A 24,180-nucleotide genomic window follows, 5' to 3' on the forward strand; every position below is an offset into this window, starting at 1 on the left:
TATCAAGTATTTTAGTTCTATTTGTAATGTTGGAACTATTCAATTCAAATAAACCTATTACTTATCTATTAGAAAACTCAATGTTTATAAGGCATTTTGGAATGGATAAGACATTTAGAATAGTAGTTTGTATACACCTATTACTCTTTTTGAGAAACCCTAGAGTGACATTAGTATGGATTTTGTTTTTGGATTTCCTAAAATAGTGAAGGGGTATGATTCTATATTTGTTGTTGTGGATAGATTTTCTAGAAGATGGCTCATTTTTTACCTTGTAAGAAGACATCAGAGGCTAAGCTTATTGCTAAACTTTTCTTCAAAGAAATTATAAGATTGTATGGATTACAAAGAAGTATTATTTCTGATAGAGATAGTAAGTTTGTTGGTTTTTTTTGGAAGAGTTTATAGAAGAAGATGAGTACTGAGATCAAGTTTAGTCATACATTCCATTGATAAGAAAATGTATAGACAGAGGTTGTGAATAGAAGCTTGGGTAATTTATTGAGATGTTTAGTTGGAGATAAGCTAAGTAATTAGGAACTAGTGTTGGCATAAGATGAATTTTCATACAATAATTTTGTGAATTGGAGTATAGGAAAGACACCTTTTGAGATTGTTACATGAATGCAGAGTAGAGGAATATTAGATTTGAGAGATGTTGCTAATGAAGATAAGAGAAGTTTTGTAAGGGAGGAATTTTCTGATTTTTTGGATTCTTTGCATAAGGAAGTAAAATTAAGAATGGAACAAAGTAATCAAAAGTATAAGGAGAATGTTGATAAGTTCAAAATACATCATATTTTTGACATTGATGAAGTAATGGTTCATTTAATGGAAAGAAGATTTGTTGTTGGAACATATAGTAATATAAAAACGAAGAAGTTTGGACATTGTAAGATCCTAAAAAAATTTGACAGTGGTAATGCACATGAAGTTGAATTACCTGATGACATGGACATATCTTCTATATTCACTGCTATTGATTTATACGAATATCATGAGTCAAAAGATGTTCAATGGATGTGTTACATGATTATCCTAAGAAGAAGATTGAAGAAGTTGAATAGATACTAGAGAAGAGAGTTAGTAAGAGCACACAAGGAAATGACTACTATGAGTAAATGTTATGCCCAAAATACAAGGGCAAAAACACACACAATTTTTTTCTTTTTTAAAAATTAATAATTAAAATGCTCTAAGTTTAATATGGTTGCGCTCACAGTTAAAGTAAAGGTTCTCTACATTTCATCTTAAGTTTAATTTATTGGACCTTAGGATTGGTTGAGTTAGAAACTTCTAGATTTGTAGGTGAGTGGGGGAAGTTATTTCCCTTTTTGGGTGGTTGAGTTTGGATATTATTTAGAGGCCTTTCTTGGAGTAGTTTTGGTTGTTACCCAATCTCTACTATTAGAGAGGAGTCTTGAAATATTGAAGGAAGGAAGGGAAATCTCTTCTCAATTTTTTCATTTGCCATTACCTCTTTGTGAAGGTAGGAGTTATTCAGCTCCATTATTCAAATTCTTCATGCTTGTTTCATGCTTATGCTATTGTGTTGTTATTTGGATGCTTGTATGTATGTTGGGTATGTTGGGAAGGATTGAAACCATGTTTCTTGAATGCTTTTCTTTCATGTTTAGGTTTGAATTTTGAAGTTTTCTTGTATGGGTGTTTTTGCATTACTCACCCTTGGATAGGGAAAAAGTAGCCAATTTTAGGAAAGGTCCTTTTAGTTGGACTCCAATAGTGTAGAGTCTCTTTAGAATATGAGAAGAGGGAGAGAGGGTAGGGTGTTATGGGCCCCTACCTGTCAGCACAAACCACATATGCATTTTGGGCATGAAATTTTGGTATCAGATCCCATGTTTCAACACTAGGAACCTAAAACCATTATGCTTCTAAAACTTAAAACTAAACATTAAATTGTGTAGGATGCCTCCTGGTACTCGAAGCAATCGACGAGGCAAAGGTCATAGGGCGAGAGGTGGTAGAGTGGGACAGGAGGATGGACCACCACCACCACCACCACCTCCACCTCCACCACCACCTAACCTGAATTAAGACATTATAAATCCCTTTAGACATTGATTGTTGTAGTTCAACAGAGGGTAGTACCTATAGTTTAGCGAGGTCAGCAGATTCCAATAGTGCAAGCAAAGGGACCCAGAGGAGGCAGGCCCAGAGGCAGAAATAGGACTAGGAGTCCCCCACTAAGACAGTTAGAGGGGCAGGATGAGCATGAAGGTGAGTCAATATACCAGAGAGGACCCCCACTTGACAGACCTCCTAGGTATATGGGAGATGATATTAGAGAATTGATTCGACTTGGGCCACCATTATTTATCGGTTCCACTAAGGGGACAATAGTAGAGGCATGGTTACAGAGCCTATAGTGGTGATTTTGATTACATCCTTATGGGAGTAATCTAAAGGCTTGTCTAGCAGTCCATCAGTTTAGAGGAGATGGCTCCAATTGGTGGCATCAAGAGGAGACTATAGGAGGAGTGAGGATGGATACCCTCACATGGGAATCATTCTTGGAGAGATTCTGAGAGAGGTACTTGTTAGAGCATTTTAAACAAAAGAAAATAGAGGAGTTTCATTCTCTATATCAGAGAGGTCTTATAGTAGCTCAATAAGAGAGCGGGTTTCTCGAGCTCCTTCCTTATGTGGAATACATGCAGGACGAGAAAATGTGAGTGTACCGCTTTATCATGGGTTTGAATGTCTCACTTCAGGGTCTAGTTTAGATTCCATTCCCTACCACCTTCAAATAGGTAGTGGAGATAGCACTAGCTGCAGAGGATACTCGAGGTAGACTGGAATCACGAGATCGGTCTCAGAACTAAAAATCTACCCGACAGAAACCCCCTTAGAAAGGGAATCAAAACTATACATAGGGTCCTCTAAAGGCCAACAGTCATAGCAGTAGTAGTAGGAACCCTCACAGGGTTACCAGGGCTCCAAGCCCAAGTAGTGGTAGTTACAGTAGGATCAAAAAGTACATACCCCATAGCCACAGTTAGTGCAAACTCAATAGTCTTCTAAGGGTGGATACAGTGGGTCTAGTAGGTTAGGAGGCCCACAGTAGTCTGGACCACAGGATGCACGATCTTATACTCGTGGACCATGCTACACTTGTGGTGGCATGGGTCACATAGCTAGAGAGTGTCCACAAGGACAGTCATCCAGTGGTCAGAGAGAGGCTTTTTTAGAGATGACAGTTGGACACATGGGCAGGTCCCACAGAGTTTTTGTAGCGCTTGACAATTGCCAGACTGAGCATTAGGCTAATGTTATTGAGGCTACTAGTGGAGTTGGTCAGCTAGTTAGCGCCAGAGCCTATCCACATTATTTCTCTATTGACTGTAACACTTCAAGGTCAAGAGCTAGACCAGGTTAGGGTCTAGTGGGATTGCTATCATGAGGTTACAACTTTATGGGAGGATGTGCCACAGATGCGATCTCAGCACCCTTATCTTTTGATGAACTCCAAGAGGAAGTTCATGCCTAGTGGGGGAGGATGTGAGGCCTTGCCCCGACCCTTCATAGCATAGTTGATACCTTATTATTTTGATACTTATGAATCGATACATCGAGAAAATATCAGATACACTGAACATATTATGTTATGTTATTTCATGTTGTGTGATGTTTACTTTCAAATATTTGAGTTCATCATTTAATGTGTTATGAACATCTATGTTGATGAAATAAGTAAATGTAGGATTAACACTATGATTAAGAGATTTTAATGATTAAGAATATGCATTGGATGACAGAAACCCTAATTGATTGAAAGATGTATGTTTTAATTTATGTGAATCCCCGATATGTATATACATATGTGCATGTGATTTTATGGGACTACTGATGTGTACAATGAGTGTGCAAGATATTTTAGCCAAGAAACTTGACGAAGGAATGAAACTGATCCCTATGTGCTATTTGTGGAAACCTTGTTGTTCATAACTTAATTATTTTGTGAGATGTATGAATGTATCTTTCTGTGATCAGTAAATGTTAATGTTTCGTAATTTTGTTCTTTAGTGTCACTTGACACTCGTGATTTTTTTCCTATGCATTCCAACATGCTAGTTAGGGTTATCTGTGTAACCTTTGGACCTAAGTTAGATTAAGTTAGTGTCATTTTTGCTAATTTTTTCTTAATCAAGTTTAGATAACCCTAATCTAGATTAGTGCTTAATCTACATTTTTAGAGTTGTTAGATGGTCCTAATTATTCCTAGTTTTTGTTTGGTTCCAAATCAATTCCTAAGACCTTTAAAACATGAAATATGTATACCCAAGGGGTATGGGTATGGGTTGGGGGTATTTTCCACCCCCTAAGCCCCTTTTATTGACTTTTGAGGTCACTCAAAAAGTCTATTTTTTCCTTTGTGCGAAAATTGAAAGTGGTTACCATGAGTTGCATCACTTCAACTCCACTGAGTGGTTAACCTTAGGATTGGTTAAGTTAGAAACTTCTAGATTTGTAGCTGAGTGGGGGAAGTTATTGCCCTTTTTGGGTGGCTGAGTTTGGATATTATTTAGAGGCCTTTCTTGGAGTAGTTTTGGTTGTTACCCAATCTCTACTTTTAGAGAGGAGTCTTGGAAGATTGAAGGAAGGAAGGGAAAGCTCTTCTCAATTTGTTCATTTTCCATTACCTCTTTGTGAAGGTAGGATTTCTTCATCTCCCTTATTCAGATTCTTAAAGCTTGTTTCATGCTTATGCTATTGTGTTGTTATTTGGATGCTTGTATGTATGTTGGGTATGTTGAGAAGGATTGAAACCATGTTTCTTGAATGCTTTTCTTTCATGTTTATGTTTGAATTTTGAAGTTTTCTTATATGGGTGTTTTTGCATTACTCACCCTTGGATAGGGTAGAAGTGGCCAATTTTGGGAAAGGTCCTTTTAGTTGGACTCCAATAGTGTAGAGTCTCTTCTTAGGATGAGAAGAGAGAGAGAGGGTAGGGTGTTATGGGCCCCTACCTGTTAGCACAAACCATGTATGAGTTTTGGGCATGATAGTATTTGGTAAAATGGAAAAATAGACCTAGTGATGATGCCAAATGGATTTCTCAATTTTAGTTGGATTCAACTGGGGTTGTGATACTTGCATGATTCAAGAGAATCATTTATTTCTACCTTGGTTGTTAGATACAGGAGCATCTTGGGTTGCACTATTATCCTACATGTTTTCAATTTTCCTAGTTTTTATTGAGTTGCAATGTCTTTCATTGCTAAGTTGTTAGTGTGTGTTTAGTATTTAGTGGATGCTAAGCTTCCTAGTTGATGTCAAGTTCATAGTTACTACCAAGTGTTCTTTGGTTGCCAAGTCATCCTTTAGATTCTAAGTTTGTGTGGTTTAAAAGTTCATACAGTTGATGAGTTTGTTTGGATGTTGGGTTCATGTGGATGCCAAGTTTGTTTGGATGCTAAGTGTCACTATTTCATAGAGCCTTCATTTTCAAAGTTTTCTATGTGTAGCTTCCATTTAAGGCTGACCATTGCATTTAAATTAGTATTAGGTATCTATTGCAAGCTAACTTGTCGCTTAGCCTAACATTTAATATTAGAGTTTATTTAGTTGTATTTGCAATAGTCCAACTTGCCGTCATGAATGTATTTAAGAGACCTTGGTTAATGTTTTAAGGAAGTAACTTAGAGAGATAAGAATGTGAAGTTTGATGATTGAGGATTGTAATTGAATATATATACAGACACACACACACATATATATACATACATATATACATATGTATGTACATACATATGTATATATATATATATATGTATAGATATATATGTATAGATATATATATGTATATACATATATATATATACATATACATATATACGTATACATGTATATGTATATATATATACATGTATATATACATGTATATATATACATATATATATACATATATATATACATATATATACAGGTATATATATATACATATATATATATACATATATATATACATATATATATACATATATATATGTATATGTATATATATATATATATATATATATATATGTATATATATATATATATATATATATATATATATATATATATATATATATATAAACTGAGATGATCTTACAACTAGGCATGTAATAGATCTTTGGATGAATATATGAATGAAGACATTTCCTTCCTCTACCTCCCAAGTTGTTTATTTTTGTTGTTATTTTCTCTGTATTGACTCTATCTAGGCAGTTTGAATAGTTGGGTGTGCCTTTGGCCTTAGTTCTTCATTCCTTCTTACATCATGTATGAAATAAGGAAAGCTTGAGAGAGAGCTTGGGAGAAAAGAAAGTTTTATTGTTGCGTCAAAGTGGTATTAGAGCAAGTTAATGACTTGGGGAAAGTAATGGATATCTGAAGCTATAGGAGAATTAGTAGGGGAACTAGTATGGTGACTAATGCAGAATTATCCAAGGAAGTTGATGAGAAGAGGGAGAAGAAAAGGCTAATTAAAGTACACTTGGAAGAGGTGAAGACAAAATTAGGGGAAGTTGTTGATGTAACAAAAAGGAAAGGAGAAGAAGAAAATGAAAGTGGTAAGCAGGTGGCATAAGAAGATTTTGTACCTAAACCTGATCCTATCTTAAATGAAGAGGCCTTCTTGGAGGCTATTAAATCCCTAGGAGGAAAAGTTTTTGAAGGTGTGCCACTTTTTAGTGGAAAGATAGACATAGATGCTATCATATATTGGATAGATGGCATGGAGAACCATTTTGAGTTTGAAGGGGTCTTAGAGGCACAAAATGTTAAGGTTCCTAAGTCAAGGCTCAAAGGTTCAACATTGAGCTAGTGGAAATAACTACAAAATGAAAGAGTCATCATGGGAAAGACACCTATAGCTCATTGGAATACTATGGTTACCAAAGTGAAAGATAACTTCTTCCTTGAAGACTTTCAAATCAATCTCCACAAAAGAAGACAAGGACTAAAGAAAAAAATACTTATATGTAACCTCCCATACTAAAGAATTTTAGAGGCTATTTTTGAGACCCAAAAAGAAAGAAGAGGTTCCAATCAAGGTGGCTAGGTATTTAAGTGGTTTGAAGTGGAATATACAAGAGGATATTAGTTTTTGGGCACCTACCACTATCCAAAAGTACCATCAACTAGCTCTAATGATGGAGGATAATCAAAAGAATAAAGGGGATTCCAACTTCAAATATAGAGGAAAGGGAAGAAATTAGAGAGGACAAAGAGGAGGCTACTAGAGTAGAGGTAATGAGTATAAAAATCAAGGTTAGAGAAAGCTCACATAACAAACTACTGATAACTCCTCAAGAGGTGGGTATAATAGAGGAAGAGGACACCAAGGAGGATCAAATAGGGGAAGATTATAAGGTAAAATCAACTCATAATTTTCAATTATAAATATAAGGGTCACATATGCTCAACAAGACAATTCAAATTGCAAGGATATAGATATAGACCACATTGAGTCTTAAAAAGGTGAGAAACTCATATATAGGAGAGTATTTATTTAAAAAGTAGCTCCTAATGAACCTAGACATAGAAAGACCTTGTTTAGGTAAAATGTAAAATCCTAGGGAAAGTGTGTAAAGTGGTGGTGCATTCAGGGTCCACCCATAATGTAATATCAAAGGAGGTTGTTAATAAGTTTAACTAAAGAATATTACCCATGACAACCCCTACTAATTCACTTGCCTTAACAAAGGGAAAATCATCTTAGTTAATAAGTAGTAGTGTGTGGAATTTTCCATTGCCAGTAATAAGGAAAAAATATTTTGTGATATTTTTCTCGTGGATGCTTGTCATTTTTTTCTAGGTAGAACTTGGAAATTTGATAGAGAGGTTGTGTATAATGGTAGGGCTAATGCCATTAAATTAAAAAAGGGAGATAAGACCTTTAAAATTCAATGTTTGTTTGAAGGAGAGGAATCACATTGTAAGGTACCTAGTATGTTGCTATGTAGTGAAAACTATTTTATGAAGGACCTCAAACATGAGGAAAGCCAGGGATATATGGTGATATTAATGTCCAAAGATGAAGACAAAATAGTCAAGGAACCTTTACTTATTGAAGTCCAAAATTTTCTTGAAATGTACAAGTTGTTGGCTCCTAATTTAACAAAGTTTGAATAACTAGGTATGCAAAGAAATGTTTCATCTATGGACAACTACCTACAATAATGGACACAATTCACCAAGAACCTGGGCCAACTATAAGGCTACACTCATTCTACACTTCAAGCTTTGTAAATCCTAGGCAGTTGAACCTCTTAGGATCCAATTATGTGACCAGTGCAATGAGCATAATCAAAATCCAAAATAGCAAATAAAACCCCTAATTCTTCTATACTTAACCAAGAAATCACAAGCACAAAATAGCTAAGAACATAACTCATGAAAATGGAAAGCTAAGTGTGGGTTAAACTTTAAATAGCTTTCAACATAAAAGGGGAAAATTTATTTAATATGTTTATAACAACAAGACCTAGGTATGAGAAACAAAACTTAATGATCCTATCTCTAATTAGTTCCCTATCTATTGGGAAATTAAATGAATTACAACCATACACCTTCTGGAAATCTTTGACATAATTCCTACATCAAGATCCCTGATCTATCTTTCACCTTGTGAATAGACATCTACTATAGAATGAATCTCATACTCAAACAATCCTTTCATGAAATCTGCAAACCCTGTGAAAAATATCAAGCAATTACATGGCTCTTTGTTCCACCAACAAGATATTTCAATCACATTCATTTCTAAATGAAATGCAACCCAATTTATGCTCTTTGATCACAAACTAGAAAAGATTATAGATCAACAAAAAAGAGACATGATTCAAACTAAATTTAAATCGCTTTGCTACTCTTTATTTGTTTTCCTTGAAACCAAATACATGAAAAATGTACATAAATGACTCAAAAATCACCTAATAGACAAGAACTATTTGCATAAAACATAAATTGCTGTTCAATACAAGAGAAATGCTGGTTATGTAGTTTTTACAGCTTGAGTAGAGCTCCTAGAATAGAAAATTGAAAACCAACCAACCTTTTTTAGAGGAAAAGAAAGAATATATATGAAGAGAGAAATTCTCAGATTGAATTTGCAATTGACATGTGTCCCTTCAGAATTCTCCCTCCAGAAGCTGAAAAGAATCTCTCTACCTTCTCTCTCTTCCATGGGTGAATCAAATCCCTCAACTGCTAATCATATCCTTTCTATTTTTCCTTTCCAAATGCAAAATATCTCGGCAAAAAACAAAGATCTGCTAATGAACCCAGATATGTGTCAATTTATCAAATTGAAGCCAAAAAATCACAAAAACTAAAAATAATCTAATAGAAGAGTCACTGAATGGGTATGTGCAGGATCATGGTGTACCAAACTATGGCCTTAAGTGGCAGTGAAAAACCAGCAAATCAGGGTTATGTCAACTTGACACATAATTTTAAAGTGGTTCTAGAATTTATATCAAAAAGTTGTAAGAAAATAATCTATAGGAAATTGAATCTAGTTTCTAAAATACAAGGCCTTATCTGGAGAAAAAAATATTTGATTGGTCAAAAGTTTGGATTTTAATGCAGTACTACAAAAATTTTAGGGCAAAAATAAAAAGTAGGTGTATGTCTGACCACCTTAATCATAATGAAATGATAATATTTTTAAATATAATTTTAGATATAAAAAGTAGACTCATGTCTAGATGTGATGCATATTTTTGGGAATTTTTATTCCAAATAAATAATTAATTATGAATTTTCTACAATACTATTTTCAAAATTAAAAAACTCTCGTGTCTGACCACCTTAACTAGTTCAAAAAAAATCAAAATTAAGTTTTTTTTTTTTTTTTCTTATACTAGTTGAAGCATAGAATGTGATGCATCTTTTGGATTTCACAAATCTTATACGGTATGAAAGTTATAGCTATTTTTCAACCAGTATGTCAATCAGCACTTTGCAGCTAACTCCATTAGAAAATAAGTAATAATTACTTACTGAACTCGTAATTTGACAAACCTTACATTTATGAAAACCTAAGAACATTCTTAAGAAACCCTTTTCATTACATCAAATTTTGGTTTAAAAAAAGTCATCAGCTACATGCTTGAAGTAAAAAACACATAAGAACGTGCAAAAAACACATTTTCGGGATGTTTTAAAGATGACCATATAAGGTTGGTATCGAAAGATATAGTAGGAATTATAAAGGTATTAATTTATTTCATTTAGTATCAGGATGGGTGGGTAAAAAGTTGGAATAGATTTTGAAATTCTTTGAGGCATTTCCGAACTACATATTTCTTAGATTGCCACTTTTTGGTACACCATGATCCTGCACATACCCGAATACTTTTATGATGTTTTTGCACTAAATTCTGCAACTGGATAATCAAAACACACCTCAGAATACATAAATCAATCGGAAAGACAAAACCTCATGTAGCATGTACCTGTGGCATTCTATGCAAAAATGAACTTAATATTTAGATAGTTCATCTCTTCCTGATTCCAATGGTTTATTGGAGTACATATTTCACCTACTAGAAAGCCCCAGAATATCAGTTTGAAAAACATTCCCTTGCTATAAGTGTTTGGTCTGCATCCTTAAAATTTTAAAATTTCTAAAGTATATACTTTAGAAAAAATGCATCTTTAGATTTAAAAAATCTAAACATGGACACTTCTAAGAAAATAATTAAGAATATCATTTTAAAATACTCTACTTTTTTCCCTCACCCTCACCTGGCCCACTAGGTGCCACTCGAGTTGCCACATAGTAGCCCCTAATTGGTCAGCCTATGCCACATATTTTCCCGCATGGCTTTGCACATCACCATGCATCCCAAACCCACTACCATGTGGTGCCTAGGTGCATGCCCTTATTTTTTAAATCTCAGACAAGTTACTATTGTGGAAATGCATCGTCCACAGGATGTGACATGTGGCACAATCTTGTACGTTCGACCTCTCATCTGCTACATCATCGCAGTTGCTTGCTTGTTTAAAATTTCTTCCTAGCAACCCTCCAGCTATCATCATCGGCCCCACCTACAACACAAGCTTCCAAAAGCCTTTGTCTTTGGACACTATGCACTGGTAATTATTTGTATTTAAAGACTTCAAAAGTCTTGCCCACGGCGAATGTGGGATAATAGTTTTGCTAAAACCTCCTCTGCTACTTGGTGTGAGTCTTTCTTGATTGTGGATTTCACTTATATGTGTGAAGATTTCCATGGAATTGGCATTTCCTTTTATTACATGCCACTAGTTCTAACTAGGGCTCTCTTTAAACTTGGCGGCTCATACTTACATTGGCTACTCTCCTGTAACATTGCCTGCATGAGTCTTCTTTTTGTTTTCAGACAACTTGCATACATGTTGTGGATTGTGGTCTTAACTATATTTTTGTATGCCATGTGAGCTTTTAGTGCCCCCCCCTGTGGCTTTTCCTCTTTGACTCACATGGGGATTGCCTATGTTTCTCTTTATATATGTGGGAGCCCCTTTCTTTAACATTGGCTTGTCTTTGCTTGCTGGGAGTCTCTTCTATGTCCCTTTTTGTGGCCTCTTTCCACCTCTATTTCCATGGTGGCTCTTTCCTTCATTTAGCAGCTTCTATTCAATATGAAGTTCTTACTCCAGGTGTGAATATGGTAGCTTCCTTGTGCAAGGCAGTTTCTAACTACCTAGAATATGGTGATTTCCCTGTGAATATGGCAGCTTGCTCTGTTATACCACCCTTTCCTTGACCCTAAATGGAAGTTGCAATTGTGACTACCATAGCTATCTTTGGAATGTTCACTACCTTCCTTAGCATTTCCACAAAAGGAATTGTAGAATGAATTGCAATAAACCAAGATGATGAAAACTTTTCAGTGTGTTCTCTCCAAACACGTGATGGAATATTAGCAGCCATACCCAAAAGACCAATTGCAAAAATCTTTTTAGGTAATGATTTTGGCCTTAAATTATTCACAAAAGCTATTATTACTAATGTATTCCAAGTGGCAACTATAGTAGGGGGCATCTTATTTTCATTCTAGGTGGAGGTCGCATAAGATTTACAATTAGTGGCAAAACCTTGCTCACAGCTTGATGAGATTTTGCAATTGGACACTGTCATGTCTCTATCCATTCTTTGCTAGTTGCCTCATGAAGGCCATCCTCTTTCCAATGGCATTGATAAAAATATTATGGATTGCACAATCAGGCTTGCACCCATTTTTAATTATTTCTTCAAAGAAATCCTTTACTTCATTTATCTTAGATGCCTTACCAAGAGTATCAAAGAAATAATTGTAAATAAAAGCATTTGGAATACAACCTAATTTCTTCATTTTTTTGAATATATCCCAAGAGATTTGAATATGATTAGCTTTACATAGCCCATCTATGAGAGCATTGTAATATTTATATCCATCCATGCCATTTCTTCAATGTCTTCAATCATTGACCAATCTGGATACTCATTTCAATTCATATTCTACATCCACCCTTTTTATATGAGATAAGCTTATGTAAAATTACAGAAGACTACTAGGCATGCAAGGAGATTTTTCCATCTTCAACTTAAAATGGAAACACCTATCATAAGCATGTGTCATGGATTTTGCAGGAACATCTGATGGAATTGGTCGGGCTCTCGAGTGGGTCTGACTAAAAAAAAATTCATTTTCAAACACTTCAAGTGCCATATTGATCCATTCACCCTCTCGTACTGATTAGAATCAAGTTCAATCATTGATTTTCCAATTAAAACTCATTTCATCACCTTTTTGTAGATTTTCAACTTTGTGCTAGGAGGTCCTTTGACTGGCCTTAAAAATTGACCCAAACACCTGATCGGGCTCTAAAAAATGGCATACTGATTCTTTTTTCTACATAATTTTACCCTATTGAATCTCATCTCATGAAAAATTCAAGGTCAAAAGATATTTTTTTGTCAAAGTTGACCTTTCAAAGCTTCCTGCAAGAAAACACATCAGAAAACACTAAATTGGTTTTAGAATCGGCTTTGGAAACTAGGTAAACTGATACTTGGGAAGATGAAAAATGAGGCATTGGTTCTTTGTCACAAGGAAATTATAAATCTGAAATTTTGGTTCATGGTGAATAATTGGGGGAAAATGGCAATCAGTCAAAGTAGGCTACTTGGAATTTGCAAATTGGAAACACTGACAAAAAGCATTTTTTGCAAACGAAATTGACCTGGAAAAGTGTGCAAATGGATTCATCAAGATTTGCAAACTGGCACACTTAGAGTATTTTCAGAGGACACCATAGTGGTACAATCCATTTGATCTAGGCAATCAAAGATTAGGATATATAACATCACAAATAGGGGTATCAAATAATCTACAAATGCTGACAACAGTAAAAAGATAGAAATTGTGTTTGAAAACTGATCAAACGGATTCATCATGAGCTGAAACTTGAAACATAACAAGTCTCTAACCTTTACAATGCAATACAAAAGGAATTTTAGCATTTGGTCAACTAAGTCAAAGTTATAGCACATCAAACAAGGCTTCCTAGAATTATGTGCAATGTGCATCAACATGAAAACATTGAATGACCAACTTTGAGGGATTCAAAACCTAGTCAAACGGACTTGAAACAACTCGAAATACAAAACATAGGCTCTCATGTATGAACACTAGATACTCCCAAAGTAGTGAATCATGAAACATTTTTGGGTGCGAGATATTCATTTGCAAACACTTCCTCCTGTCGTTGTTTGACACTTGAGTGAAAATGCATAATTGACACTAGCTCAAAATAAGACTTCATGAAATGACTTGGAATCTCAATTTAACTTCATGGAACAAGTCGATGTGCTAAATGAAAGGTGTCAAAAATAGTAAACAGCTCATAGGGCTCAAAAGTACAACCGAGTACATAGGCATCAAAAGCATTTAAATGGCTTGATTTCTTCAAAAGTGCTCAAAATTTGGGCTACAATTTTGAGCGCCAACACAAGGATATAGTGAGTGATGGTAATCCAACAATCCTACCTCTTAGGATATTTATAACTCATCAAATTGACTTTATTCTAGGTACCTCCTTGCCAAATAAAGTAGCTTACAAGCTCACTCTAGACCAAAAAATAGAAGTGGCAAGACATGTCCAAGAATTGTTAGGCTAAGGTCTAATCCAAAATAGCATAAGCCCATGTGTAGTCATTTTGGTATTGGTATCTAAAAAGGGAGGGAAATTGAGGTTGTTCATTGATTCAAGGGCTATTAACCAAATTATAATCATGTATGTGTTTCCCATACCAAGGATTGAAGATCTTATAGATTATCTATGAGGTACTATGTATTTCACCAAATTAGACTTGAAGAGTTGTTATCACCTCATAAAGATAAAGGAGGGAGTTGAATGGAAAATAATATTTAAGACTACTAATGGTTTTTATGAATGACTTGTGATGCGATTTGGTCTCTCCAATGCTCCTAGCACATTCATGAGGGTCATAAATGAAGTGCTCAAGTACTTCATAGGTAGATTTTTGGTGGTGTCCTTAGATAACATACTCATCTACAAAAAGACTAAGGAGGACCATATCAAACATGTAGAGGTATTTTTGCAAAGACTTCATGAAGAGAAGCTAGCCATCAACATTGAAAAGTGTGATTTTTTTTCAAAAAAGAATTGGTATATTTGGGCTTTTTGGTATCTAAAGGATCTTTGAAGATGGACAAGGACAAGATTGCTGATATACAAAACTAGCAAACACCCACCACATCCACTGAGGTAACAAGTTTTCATGAACTATCCCAATTATATAGGAAATTCATAAGGAATTTCAGTGGTATTTTTGGACCTTTGCTTGATATGATAAGGGGTGGAGTCAAGTCTAAGTTTAAGTAGAATTTAGAAGCTGAGAATTCATTTGACATGTTAAAGAAACAAGTAGCTACTCAACCTATCCTAGAATTTCTTAGTTTTGAAGAATTGTTCACCCTAGAATGTGATACAACTAGCTTAGAAATAGGTGGGGTTTTGAGTCAACAAAGTAGGCCAGTAGACTTTTATAGTAAGAAACATAATGAGGCTAAGAAGAAGTATTCATCCTATGACTTAGAGATCTATGCCTTAGTTTAGTGTTTTAAGAAGTGGAGACACTATTTTTTGCCCAAATAATTTGTTGTGTTTAGAGATAATAAAGCTCTTAGCTACATCAACACTCAAGAGAATTTGAGAAACAAACATTTGAAGTGGATACAGAACTTGCAAGAATTCACCTTCACAATTAGGAACAAGAAGATGTAGTTGAAAAAAGTGGTAGAGGCACTAAGTAAAAGGATCATGATAGTTCAAGAGAATCAACACCATAACATTGGTATTAATAGTTTTAAAAACCTCTAGAAGGAAGATGAGGAATTTGTTGAAGCCTACAAAGTATGCATCAATTTTGAGAATCATTTTCATAGAAAAATTTTAGAGTATACTTGCTGTTGGTGTGATTTTTCACAGTATGGAAATATTCTAATATTTGGGTGAAAAATTAGTTGAGTCTTTGATTCTTGCAGATTAGGGTTTTATTTTGTGAAATCCTAAAAATTGTTAGATTACCCTAATTATGCCCTATTCTGTAGGTTGTATCTTCCTTTTAATTTCTCGGGGTTTGGCTCTCAAATTATCCATAAAAAGGCCCTAAGTGTGTGAAAAACCCTTATACCTTTGTTTTGTGTTGCCCTAGTTTTCAAAATTTTCAAAGGGTATTATTTCAAAATATTTTGGTGCAACATTTTATCTTAAAGATTTGTTTGCATCAGGATACCTTTTATCCTTATGATAAACCTTTTATGTGCTCTAATTGGATATTTTATTTCAAAAAGGACGCCAAGCTGAAATGTTTTTCAACACCGTCGATCTTCTCAAGATCAACGAATTCCCACATTCCCACATTTTCATGTTGTGAGGTCTTTAAATAATGTAGGGAAAAGAATTTGTGACATGTAGCCCCTAATGGTTTTTGAAATTCAGTGCACCGCAAAAGGTCTGGTATGTCAGCATGGGTCAGGACACTTTTGCAGATTTGTCAGATTTGTCAGGACACATTTTATTTTCCTGCACTGCCATTGGTTGTCTAAATCAATTAAAATTCACCTTATGAGAAATATTCATCAACTGTGGATTTTGTTTAGATCTATGGTTCCTACATTCTCGCATTTTCAAAGTGTGCAGTCTTTAAATAATGTGGGGAAGTGAGCTCATGACACATGGCAATGGTGACATCATGGGCCTGCCTTTTGCAGAAAGGTAATTATGTTATGTCCTTTGTGGTAGTTGTCAGATGACATGGAACGAAGAGAAAGCATTTCATTGGTCCATTCAGATTGAATGAGTGCACAGTCATCACAAGTTTCTGATCACCATTGATTAAAGCAAGATCAACAGATTTGGCATTCTCGCATTATCAAAGTGCGTGGTCTTTAAATAATGCGGGCAAGCGAGCATGGTGGGACTTGGACAAAGCTTTAAGAAATACGCCGAGTCATGCCACGCTGGAAAATACTAAAGGAAATGGAACATGCTCATTGGTGGTGGGTGATAGGTATGCCAAGTTGGAAGTGGCAATATCATGGGCACAGAAACTTTAATTGCTGTCAGAAGCACATGGACAAAAGGGTAATTTTTCATTGGTCAAGTTGATCTAGTGGGCCGCCAAATAAAGAAATCTTGGTTTGTCGTTGATCTGGGTAAAATCAACGATGCCCGCATTCTCGCATTATCAAGATGCGAGGGTTTTAAATAATGCGGGCAAGTGAGCTTCCAATGTGTGTCCGGGGATCCTAAAGTTTTAAAAGGCTTTTTCCTTTTGAAATAAAGTCATCTGATGCATGGGAGATCAACAGGTAGAATTCAAATTCAAGATACAACATGAAAATAGTAGTTGCAGAAATAAATATGATACAGAGTTTCCTTCATGCGACCTAAATACTTTGATATAGCACGCAAATTTTCCATTGTTGAAGCTAGTTACATATTTTTGCAATGCGAGAGGATTTCCAGAGCTAGGGCACATAATTTTTCAAGGTTTTCAGCATAATTTGTAGAAGAAACTATAGAGAAAGGAGGGAAAATCTAGTGGGTAAGTTATCTGTAACTAGTAGAAATAAGAATTTGCTATTATAAAGTTTCTGAACTCTTAAAGATTCCTCCACGAAAGGATTTTTGTGGGCAAACTGAATATTCAAAAAGGGGGGTGCATGATGATTGTCTGGAACAATTTCCTTTGTCAGTACATGAGATAACTAAGGGGAGGGAGTTAATTCCTAAAAACCCTAGAGTAGTTGTAGCAAAGGGTTTTTATGAGAAGGCCAATTGGGTACAAGATGCTCAGGTATCCATGGGAGGTTTGGAATTATTCAAAAAGTGGTTTTTAGAGTGAAAACTTGATACTCCTCTGAGTAATGTCTGGGAGTTTGATATTGGAAATTTGACAATCCCTACAATTTTCTTTGACAGTGATTCATTAATGGATTTGGCCAAGAAGTATGACCCAATTACAGGGTGGATAAAGAATCATGCTGGAGTAAACCTCTTTAGGGTCTGCCCTAAACTGATTAGAGAAGTTTTCAATCTTAACCCTAACCATGTTGTGCATGAAACCATCGACATGGATAACCTACAAGCAAGGTATGATGCAAAAAAAACCTACTTGAAAAGAGGGCCAATACAAGAGCATGTTGCCAAGGTTGGTAATTTGTCTACAATTACTATTAGCACCCCAGAGCCATTATTAAAAAGACATTTTAACATTAGGGCTAACCCATTATATGTTTCCCTTTGTAAGATTTTTGGAATAGATGAGGTAGAATGAATTCCAGGCTCAATTTTCCTCATCATGGTACAAACTCTTCAAATTGGATTGAGCTCTATCCTAGATTTTGCAACATTTCTCACAAGAGAAATTTACAATGGTTTGGTTGGGATAGCAAAAGGAAAAGTAAATAAACCATTCTATTGGTATTCATTGCTTATGCATATGTGCTTGTACAAGGGATTTACTTTTTTCTCCATAGGTATGGAATTGAAAACAACCAGGGAGGGGGAGAAGAATCCAATATAGTTGTGGAGTGTAGATATGACCTCAAAATCCATAGGTGCCAGTTATGTGAAGTTTGATAGGTATTTTGCATCAAAGCTTAGACTTCTTTTAAGAGGAGATAGCCCTAGAATCCCACAAGCATTGTTAGAATTGGTTAGACCCAAGGACCATGCTAAAGGGGTACTTGTCAGTCATAACTGGGGGGATATAATTCCCTATAATGTTTCAACAATAATAAGAGTGTATGGTTTTTTGGGAAAACCTCATGTGCTACTATTTCATGTGCCTTTCAAGATAGGAGTTGCTGAGTTGTTATGGAAGATAGGTACCATAGATGAGAGGGAGTTGACTAGGAAGGGCAAATTTTTTCCAATAGTCACTGTGGCCCATGATTTTTTTTTTGTAAGGAAAGGTTGGAAACATCTGAACTTGTTTTTAGACAAATATAACATGGCAAAATCTCATGCCAGATTTATTGATCCTGAAGGTTTCTATGATATCTTCAGGGAGAGAATAAAAGCTTCTCGCATGATCCAACAAGTCTATTATCCTGAAGATGTGATTAGAAACATTTTCACCTTACAAGAACAAGAATTGAGAAAAGAAAAGTGGATGGTTTTTAGCAAAACTCTTGAATTCATTAATGCTTTTGATCCCCACTATGACCCATTAAAAGAAAAGAAATACTAGGGAGCCAAGATGCCGGAATTGATGAATAATTTTGCTGAGATAACACAGGCTATGAATGAAAAAAGGGCTACATATGTTAAGGCATACCTAGAAAAGGCTGCAAAAGTGCAGACAAGTATTAATAGTAAAAGCATAGTAGCTCCTAGCCAATATACCTTGTAGAAAAGGTCAGGTTATGTAATGATTCAAAGTGTGCAATAGGGTCCTCTTCATCAAGGAAAAAGACTAGGAAGTCCATCTACAACCAGTGCTCCAAAAAGGTAGAAGTTAGAGCAGAGATCTTCTTCTTCTCTGCCAGAACAATACTCCCTGAGCCAATCCCCAATCAGGATAGATGATGAAGCATCTTTAGAGGAACAATTAAGACAAATTGGAGGAGAAGGGGATATAATTGTTACTTCCACAGATCTGGAGATTGGGGAACCACAAGAACCCTCTGCACCTTCCTTGGAGCTTACTGTTGCTTACTATAAAGGTAAGGAAATTGATCCTATAGTTTCCCAAGCCTCTGAGAGGTTTGTAAATGATGAAAATTTTGTGAAACCTAGAGCATTTGCACAATTTTTGTGGAGGCTGAATATAGGCAATTTTGAAAATACTTGTAAAAAAATAAAACTAGAGCAACTAAATAAAATAGACTCTGTTATTAAAGAAGAGGTAAAATCTAAATTTTTGAATGATTTTGCCCAATTTACACCTGAGGCCAAGAGGCAATTAGTTAAACAATCATGATTCCTTATCTTACCTAAATGGGATATAGTGAATGCTATGGTTTTTGATTCAGTAAGAAAACAAAAGGATGTTTAGTTACAAACTGAAGAAGAGATATTACAGGCTCATAGAGGAGTCAAATTTATTGATGATCACCAAGCCCTTGTAATTTGGTCAATTGAGAAAAGGGATAAAACTAGGATGCAAGAAATCTCTACTGTAGAACATACTGGTACATTGACAGTATACAGGGCTAGTGAAGTAAGTAGCAAGCAAATAATGGGAATGGCCTCAGAAGTGCTGAAATTTGGTGGTGTTGTATCTGGCAAGGAAGAAGATAGATTTACCCAACTCAATGCTAGATTTGAAGAAGTTTTAAAAGCATATGAGGAAAGGGGTATACAGATATAGTCACTGGAAAATAAAGTGTCTCAAATGGAGAAGATACTTGGAAAGAGAAAAGTGGGAGAATCCGGTGAATCTAGAATTGCCTACCCTTCACAGTCATTTGTTGGAGCAACCCTATTGTTGAAATACCAGACATCCCTGAAAGGCCCCAATTCTATACTACAAAGGACTTTGAAGAAGAAAAAACCAAATTACATGAGTTGCAGGTAGAATTAAAGAATCAATATGAAGGAAAATTGAAGCAGGGTGTGATGTATTTAAGGGATAAAATACAATGGTCAACCTTCTTTGATCAGTTGACAAGAATTACAAATCTCATGGATGAGTTGAATAGAGATGAGGTTAAATTAACTCCTCTGGCATAGAAGTGGAGGGAGAGAAACAATGATATCACATTCATGTGTATATCTGCCATCCAAATGCCATATCATCAAGTAGGGAATTTTTTTGATTTATTAAATAAGCAAGTATATTTTGATGATAAAAGGGATTCTTTGCAAAAAAGATTAACACTTTGTTTTTCCAAGTATATTGCAGAAAAATTCATTTTATTTCCTTGTTCTTTAGAATCTGTTGACACAATAAAGGAAAAAAAAAAGTGGAAAAAAGAGTTAGATGAAATATTTTATGAAAGGATCAAGAACATCATGAGTGAAACTGGTCACTAGTTTTGGGCAAGGACAAATGAAGAGTTGGTAAAGATATAGTTATTTTATAATGCCATCAGAAAAGAGCTTGATGATTTAGAGGAATTGGAAAATTCTTTAGTGATTATACAAAGAGAGGCTCCAAATTTTGATTGGCTAGATGATGCTGCTTATAATGAATGGAAAAATCAATTCTTAGTACAAATGTCAGAAGATGAGGAGGAGGAAGATGCGAAGGTAAAAGTTACCCTTAGAGTTAGTAATGAAGACATGGAAAATCCCCAGACCAAAGTAAGTTTGCAAGTAGTTGAAGATGATACATCACTTTTTAACCTTATGGCCACTTACTCCGAGGATGAAGAATAAATGAAGAATTAGATCATATTTTCTTGTCTCAACAATTGAGAAGCATAATAGAAAGGGACCCACCAAGGAATGTTTGATGTAATAGCCTTTCTATTATTTGCTTTTGTCTTTTATGACATATGTATGTGAATATTTTTTAGAAGACACCTGTCACTTTCTTTTAGCCTAAAGCTTGTTGCATCTCATACTATTTAAGTGAGATTCCAAGGCTAAAGAATGGTCCAAATTCTATTTTTCTAAGTAATATTCTTAGTCTATCTTTGGTCAAAATTTTTGAAAGCAAATTCATGATGTGTTTTCTCTATCAATTCTTTGAGGATACATGAATATAGAGTGAGCTATATTTCTTTCTGAATGTCATTCTAAGTCTATTGTAAATGGTATACAATTTTCAAAGAAAATAAATACAAATTGTGAACTATCCCCATATCATTCTTCTCTGAATCTTGTCTCCTTTTTATTATTGGGTTACCTTGATATTGTATATGTAAAGGCTTGTGCAATTGAATACAATCTAGTTAGGTTGTATATCTATTTATCATTGTTGTTAATTCAATGGATTAAATAAAAGCTTTGGTAAATGTGGTAAGGTTTCTTCAGTAGTGGAAAGGGTTTTGAATGATGAATTCTGATAAGAATTGCTAATAGAATTTTTTGTAAGGCAACAAACTAGATCTGAGAATTTTCTATAGACTCTGAATCCCAATGGATTAGGCACTGATCAAATTGATTCAGCTGAAGGAGAAATACATCATAAATGATTATCAAAATGCAGCATCAAATCAAATTTTACTTTTATTTCCTATAGATCTTCAAAGCTGTCCAGCACTTTTCTACATGGAATGTTTTAGCTTTAGTTAGCCACTATTATTAAGAACATCTGCAGATCTATAGAAGAATTCTTGGCCATATCTATTTTATGGGATGTGTTTATCAAGTTAGTAAGAATTATGTATATGTTTGACGATTTTGAAATTAGAATAAGAATGAAACTAAGAATAATCCTCATACAGTTGTTCCAGTTTTGAATCATCCTTGGGTATACCCACCCTGGTTTTGTAGAGCCAAAAGAGTAGAAAACCACCTTTGGTTTTGTAGAAGTTGGATCCAAATGTTTTACACATATAATTGTTAACAAGAATTGGTTGACCTTTAGATTGTATGAGTATTATCATCTTGGTATTAAGCATTTTGTTGCTTAGTAGTTTTAGTCCTTTTTAAAACTCCAAAACTTGCAAAATAGATATTTATTCAAGGGTAGCTAGTTGTGTGTACCAAGAGGTTCAATGGGAGAGAATCTAATATATAGGAGAAACATAACGCTAGGCCCTTCATATTGGTGTATATAGGGTTTTGAATAGTGAGCTTGTGGCTATCTTAATCCTTAATAAAGTCATGTTATCATTATTATATTATTATTTAGGTAGGTAGGTAAGTCTAAGTGTTATTTAGGGTTGTGTCTATTCAACCTAAGCATAATTAGGTATATATAGAAGGTTGTGAGTCTTATTTCAAGATCATATTGTGAAGGGTATTCTCATTAGAGATATTTGGAGGTTTCCCCCTCAAAGTGGCATATTACTCTAAGTTATTATCAACTATTTATATAATATTTCATATTATTTATTCTATTGTGAAAGTTATTCAATCACAAGTGGTATCATATCATGATCTTGGCACCATAGAGGGAAGATTGAGTGATTTTGGTAAGAGCATAAATTTTAGATTTTATTGATTTTGTCAAATATTTTTAAAGGGTTTTCAAAGAGTATATTAAAGAAGCTATGGTCCAAAAGTTAGAGGAATTGGAGCAAATTTGAGAAAATTATTGTAGAATTACTATTTCTACACATTTTATTGAAATCTACATATCTCTCACATCCTGTTAAATTAGAGTATAACTTGTATTGGGTTTTTGAATACATAGTAGAGGATCCTACATTTTAAAGATCAAATAAATTGAAGCAAAAATAAGTAATTTATTACAAAATAAGGAAAATTTGCTTTCAAGGAAACAAATTTGCCATGTTTTCTATTTTTTCTTAAGTAAGGGCATCATGCCCCTAGTAAGTTATAGTAAAAATAATAATAAAAGAAATCAAAGAATTTATATTTCATTTGTGTGATTTATTTCAAAAATATTGGTTTCCATCATGATAGGGCCTCCAACAAGCAAAAAGAATGCTACCGCACTAGGGAATGTTAGAAATATAAGAGTAACTAAGAGGGGAGGGGTGAATTAGTTACTACAAAAATAAATCCTAAATCCCTTAGATGTCAGTATGAAAAAGAAAATTGATAACTAAATACTGTTGAAGCTTGGTAAGCACGCAAAATGTTGTTACTCAGTAATAGTTTGTTTGGCTCAGTAAATGATTAACACATAAATTATTAGATGTTATCTATGATTACCATTAATTTAACTTAGTTGAAAACACATAAAGAAAATAGAATGAACCTATTTGACACTAGGATTTAATGTGAAACCCAATTTGGGAAAACCCACCAATAGCAACTAGTTATTGATTTTCACTCTTTTGAAGTGAGCCCCATTAGGAGCCAACCCTGTTAAAAGGATTTAATCACCCTATTTGGAATGGCTTGGTTAGAGGTCTTGAGATAATTCAATGGAATCTCCACCTTATTAGAGAATTTGAAAATAGATGCGAAGCCAACTCTATCAAGAGATTTTAGATCCTTGCTACAATGGTAAGAGAGTAGCAATGAGATGACCTAATTTGACTACAACTAATTTGCTGATTTTAGATCTCTGTTCTAGCTTGAACTTGATTCTTCCTGATTAAATATGACTTTGGTGCTCCACAAGAATATTTTGTTTATCCTTCAAATTCTATTCCTCTACTCATCAGTAGATCTTCAATCATGTCATCGCAATTTTCAAATTCTCTTGCACTTCACCCTTTGACATTACAACTTGACCTTATATCTTCCTCTTTATCAACTGAGCTCAAATAAAACTTAGAATAATCAATATTCACCACTTTAGTTAGCTGGAATTAGTAGATAAATTAATTAAGCTTAATACAAAAAAAAAAGAAAATCTTTCGTTAGCTGACCCCGCTGAATAGAAACTAGGTCTAAAATGATTTCCTTTTTTAAACAACAAAAGCTTGGTTAATAAAAAAAACCTACAAAAGTATTTTGGCAACTGAGTGAGCTTGGTTACCACTAGTTCCATCCAACTTTCCTTCATTACCCAAATGAACTTGATTAACACTTACTTTCTACAACTTTTCCTTCAATGCTCCAGTGAACTTG

Source organism: Cupressus sempervirens, chromosome 10 (genome assembly GCF_028749045.1).
Source record: "Cupressus sempervirens isolate cs-2001-9-10 chromosome 10, ASM2874904v1, whole genome shotgun sequence".
Classification (NCBI taxonomy): domain Eukaryota; kingdom Viridiplantae; phylum Streptophyta; class Pinopsida; order Cupressales; family Cupressaceae; genus Cupressus; species Cupressus sempervirens.